Raw genomic sequence first — 6,228 nt, forward strand, 5'->3', positions numbered from 1 at the left:
GAGCACAGGCTCCGGACGCGCAGGCTCAGCGGCCATGGCTCACGGGCCCAGCCGCTCCACGGCATGTGGGATCTTCGCAGACCGGGGCACGAACCCATAGTCCCCTGCATTGGCAGGCGGACTCTCAACCACTGTGCCACCAGGGAAGCCCAAAGGATGAACAGCTTTGGATTCCTTATTGCTCTATCCTGCCTGCCTCCCTGCCTATTACTTGGTATCCACTGCCTCTGCAGTGGCCCCTCGAATGCCAGCCTTGCATCTGGACCAGCAGCCCCTGAAGGAATATGTCTTTTGTGCATTTCCTATGAAAGCATGTGAGCAGTTTCAATAATCCATAGCTGATAAAACCATTTCAGAATCCCTATTTCCACAGGTAGAAATAACTGTTCTTCCTCAAAGGCCTGAAAGAGAAGAGGCAACTCTCTGCACATCCATCTCTAAGGGAGATGACCAAAAACAGCCTTGTGAAATCGGGCACCGCTCTGAAAGCCCCTGATGATCCCTCACCTTAACAAAGATGCCATAATTCTGAGGTATTTATTTTAGTTTGGACTGGAGATAAAATTATTCATCTTATGTAAGGTAAATGAACTTTCAGGAAATTCACTTTTTCCCTTTAGTTCAAGCAGTTCTATTCTTCTACTACTAGATCTCAACAGATAGGAAACTTTTTAAAGATGTCAACAGAATTTGATTGAAAAGATTTTCATTAAAATCCAGACCTTAATTATTAGCAGAAGTGAAATAAAAGTATCTCATTGATGAAATACAATTTTTTTAAAAAGCCTGCTGTGGAAATTTTTTCTCATCTCCTAACACACTCTATTCTCTACTGCAAAGAACTTTTCCTTTCTTTAAGAAAATAGCAATTCTCCTTTATTCAACAGGGTATTGTTAAATCCCCAAGTTTCTCTCTCTCCTTTCTTTCTAACTTCCTTTGACTATTTCACATCCTTTTGGACACACCATTAGGATATTAAAAGAATGGAAATAAGAAAAGGTGAAAATTAAAGAGACTAGAGGAAATGATCCATAAATTCATCATAAATTGTATATCATTGAAATAACAGCCCCCAAAGGAGTTCCTTACACATGATGGGATTATTCTAATATCAAAGAATGGGAGTGTTTTGTCCATGATTGAATGGCCTAAGAATAATTTCCATAAATGTCAAGTGTGCACTGGCAAACTGAGTGAGCCAGGTTGGACTGCCTACTTAAAAGGAATTTCTAATACATTTTTAAGTTGTGCTAAATAGTTCTGGTGAACAGTTTTAAGGATTTTGTAGACCAGGTTATACTCATTTTTTCTTTTACTGACACTGGCGTTGAAAAAAAATACATCAAAGAAAGGAATATAAAAATTACTTAAGCCATAAGCAGGAGAGTAAATCCTTTACTTAAATCCTTTAATTAAAGTAGACTGTAGCCTAAGGTAGCTGAACTACACTGCTTTTCTCAAACAGAAAAAAAAAAGGAAGTGTGGCGTTGCTATTTCTCATATTTTCTATAAGGAGAAAAGAACTAATTATGTCTTATTTCTAGTTACTATAAGCCTATCAAATTTTTATTATTTTAGGGGCATTATTAAGCAATCATCAATAAAGTTTCAAATCTTAGATTCTTTCAATTACAAGCACACCTCTAATTTATGAATCACGTTTCAGTTACAGAAACTGATAATGTGTATAAAATAAGTTAATAGAGCAGAAATAATGTCTAAATAAAAATTTTAATAGAATAGTATCCAAATCCAAAATATTCACATGTTGCTACTTTAGAAGAATAAATGCATTTTCAAAAATCCCTGTTAAGTCTGGGTCATAGGGAGGCATTCATTTGTCAAAACTCTTCCAAAAGTGCAAACTGTGCAGTTAAGCCCTGTCCATTTAGCTATGTATGAATTATACCTTAACTTTAAAAGACTTAAAAAAGCATCCTTAGCCAGAAGGCCCAAATAGCTACAGTCACTTAATATATGAGAAAAATCCCAAACTAGAAAGGCTCAGGCTGTTTGCTGTTGATTTGTACAGTAACTTTAAATCTCTATCTGCTCTTCCTTCAACCACTATTTGTTCATCATTTGTGGAGAAGCAATTGAACCAACGCTTTCTGTTTTTCACACACTGTGTTCCCCAGCATTCATGATTTAGAGACTGCCAGGTAGCTTTCGAAAGGTACATTCATATTAAGGGGATCACATGAAAGTATTAGTTCTTTTTTATGACTAAAAGGGCTTTTCTTTGTTCTCTTACCCGGGGAAAAGGTTTGCTTTGGGCAAGCTCCCCACGGCAAACTTCCCTGAGAAATGAATTCTGAAGTGCATTGTTGAATGTGCATGCCCTCAAGACCTTCTAGTTAGAGCATTTAAAAGGATTGTGGGACATTGTTCTTCACCACCCTTTCTGTCTTTGATGGATGATATTAGCCAATCTAGGACTATTTTTTTCATTTTTTTACATCTTTATTGGAGTATAATTGCTTTACAATGGTGTGTTAGTTTCTGCTTTATAACAAAGTGAATCAGTTATACATATACATATGTTCCCATATCTCTTCCCTCTTTCGTCTCCCTCCCTCCCACCCTCCCTATCCCACCCCTCTATCTAGGATTTTGATATACTTCCTAGGACACTTCAAAAAGTGTCTTCGTAAAAGCAACTTTGTAAAAGTTTCCACGTTTATGAAGTCAAAAAAAATATCCTTCATCAGTGCTAACAGCAAAACTAGTTCAAACCCAAAAGTTTTCAGGAAAGGGTTATTAAAACTTGATCCAACTTTTTACTCCTATTTACAAATACCATTTACACAGCACTTTAACTACTGGTGGATTTACACATAAAGTTTATCAATAAAGGCTTTTAAGTCATCAGGTGAAAAAACCCTCTTGTATCTGTAGTAGGGGTGCTCAAAGTATGAGTGGAGAAAGTACAAAGAAGAAAACTAAGGTCTGGCATAAGATCTCGCCTTGCTTTTTTGCTTTTCAGGCCACTTTTGCAGGATCAGTTAGCTTATCTGTTAAACTGATGTATTAGAGTGAGACAGCTTTAAAGATCATCTAATCCTTTCCCTCCACTTTACAAAAGGGGAAATTGAGACTCAATTTCTTGTGACTTGATTAAGGTCATTCATGAGGATCAAATAATAAATCTTTCACATGGTTACTTTTACGTTTTCACTCAATTTAAGGTTAAACGTCAATTAAATATTCTGATGTCTAAAATACTGCCTTCTCAAATTAGGAAAAAAAAAATCTGTTTAGACTCTATGTAATTAATCGAAAGCACAGTCTATGTAACCAGATAGGCTCAGATTCAAATCCTAGCTCCAAATCATAATCCCACAACTAACCAGCTATGTGACCTTATGTGCATTTCTAAAGCTCCGTTTCACTATCTATAGTCATGAAAAACAATTCCTGACCTAAAGACTACTGTGAGAGAGTAAATGAGATCCTGTGGATGAGGTGCCTAGTAGGTCCTGTAATAGGTAGCCAATACTGTATTTTAAATTCCAGTTGAGGAATGTGTATGTTTACCTTAAAATTATTTGCCTTCGACCCTGAGACTTATGACTAGAGTTACCAAAATATAATTCAATTGAGTAACCTAAATGTAATTATCACATCTATAAAAATTATTTCTTGAGCTCAACTTGTGGCAGGTACATTGTGGTGGTCCGGAAAGAACCTATCGTTCTGTCCCCGTCCTGAAAAAGAAGTGAATACACATGAAATCAATATTGAGCCAAAAAAGCCTTCATGTGATCAAGTGCTCAGTTGTATTTAACAGTCTTAAAGTGCTAAGAGAAAAGAGGAGAGTGAGATCTCAGTGAGGCTTAGAATAGACATCCAGGACTGGGTGGGAGAAATATGAATGGAGGTAGTAGTGAAGATGGGACAGCAACTGGGAGGGAAGAGAAAATGGCCCTGTAGGGCTCTATGTACGATGGGAAGAAGGGCAGGTTCAAAACAGGGCAGAATATTCATACTCCAAATGCATGCATGTAATTCCTCATTCACATAACACTCTATATTGTTACTCGGCTCAGCTTTGAAGCGACTGAATGTTGACCTTGTTTTTACCAAGACAAGGAGGATGAGTACTGGGTTCAAAATAGCCAGCACTGGAATTAGCACTGGAATTAACACTCATAACCCTAAACCATATTTCTCATTCCTTTAGCATTATTCCTTAATCATATACTTTAGACCACATTTCAAACTTAAAGTTCACCTTTTTAAAATAGAAATTGATTTTCTACTTCGACTTTCCCAGAAAGCATTGCATAGAACACAAAAAATCCAAGATGCTTGTCCCACCTACGCCATTAACCAGCTGTGAAGCCAAGAATGAGCCACCTGGACTCTACTGTGAATTGCTTCAATGAGTGGCTCCTCCTGCCTCTGAAATTTCACAGATCCAACAGGGACTTAGCTGACTGGGGGACAGCAGAGTAATTTCCAGTGTACATGGAGCAGCCCGGATTTCTGACTTCTGTTTTATACAATCTCTGGCCAAAACTGTCAGTCATTATTATTCTTTCTACCCCTTAAAAATTGAGTTCAAGTATGGATAGGAGGAGTTTATGGCTCTGCCTCATAAATAAATATTCTAAATTTGAACGGCAGCTCTCTGATGATTTTCATGCCCCCTATAGGTATCGGGTCCTTCGACAGTAATAAAATCCAGAGATAGGCTGACAATAACACTTCAAGAGATGGCAGGAAGAGAGAAGGGCCTCTGCTAGAGAAAATGAAGGAGGAATTTTAGTTCTCTCCTAGGGCAGTGACAGGGCTTGAAAAGAAAGGATCGTGCTCTTCCGTGTGGGTGGGGACCCATGCGGACTTGAAACTGAAGGGCAAAACAAAAGCAGCCTCTCCCCCACCCTCCCAACAACTAATCAAGGTTTAGGTATCACGGCGGGATACTTTTCTCTGAAAAGTCCTAGCGGGCTTGAAACACGTTTAATTCAGAGCCCGGTTCTAGTCTGAAGCCTCGAGCGTCGCGGGGTGTGTGAAAACTTGCCCTTGGTTTAGGCTCATCATCTGAAGAACTGAGAACCATGACAACTCCACAGCCTCCCAGGACGCGTCGCGGGCCGAGGACTGCCCTCTGCGGCCGCGGGCAGGTCCTGCTGATGCAGTGCAGGCGTCGCTCAAGGGGAAAGGTTGCCGCGCGGTCGCAAGAGGCGGGAGGAGTCTGTTGGTGATTGATGGGGAAGGGACGAATGAATAAAGGTACTTGTCTAGGGACAGCAAGGATCCCGAGCAAGCTGCGGAGGCTACACGGTCAGGCATTCCCTCAGCGTTTCGTCAGAGCCAGATCCGCCCGCAGCTGAAGGGAGTCGCGCTCTGCTCCAGGGTAGCCTGGAACCCAGCTGCGAGCCAAGTGCGTCCCGGGAAGGAGGTCCCCGCTGGTCCCTCTGCGCCTGGCGCGTCCGGTCCGCGAGGTAAAAGTTCTGGCTTGGTGTTGAATTAAAATCAGTGATTGAACCTTATCCTGGGGCTTCAGCTTGGATTACTTGTTTGGGGATTTTTTAGTTTTTTTTTTTTTAATGTATGGATACAGCGAATTACAATGGGGTTGGAGCGAAGGAGAGCGCGTGAGTGTTTGAAGCCACTTGGAGGGCACAGAAGCTTCCGCGTTAATGCAGATACTCCCCCAATCAGAACTGAGATGTCCCAGAGATTTTCCGAGTCAGCCGGCACACTCGTGGGGGGTCCGGGGGAGCCCGAGCGCAGGCAGCCGGGAAGTAGCTGCTTTCACCCGCGGGGAGGAAGGAGTCTTGGCGTCCACACACAGGGTATCCGGGTTCCTGAGGAGTCAAATGCAGAGACTGGCACATCCCTTGGCCTCTAGGTGCCTTGATTTCCCCCGTCCCCACGCGCCCTTAGCCAGAACGAACACACACGTCTCCCTCTGGGCACAACAGGAGCTCAAAGCTTTGCTCTAGACACCCATCCTTTCCTCCCTGTCACAGCCCTTCCAGAATACCCCACCCCACTGCGAGTCATTTACCCCTCGGGAAACGCAGGGGAGAAAAACCAGCGAAAGCTGGCTCTGGAAGGGCAGGAGACGGGCTCGGGAGGGTCACACGGGCCAGAGTCCCCCCACTGGCGCGCAAACTTGAGTTACTTTTGCGCGCGGATAGTGCGGGCGCGGCTGCGCTCTGCGCTAGCCGCTTGCAGGGGCGTGGCTGGGGTAGCTGACCCGGGTGTCCCGTCTT

Source organism: Delphinapterus leucas, chromosome 18 (assembly GCF_059928025.1).
Source record: "Delphinapterus leucas isolate spDelLeu-1000000601 "Yukka" chromosome 18, BTC_Dleu_Yukka2, whole genome shotgun sequence".
NCBI lineage: Eukaryota > Metazoa > Chordata > Mammalia > Artiodactyla > Monodontidae > Delphinapterus > Delphinapterus leucas.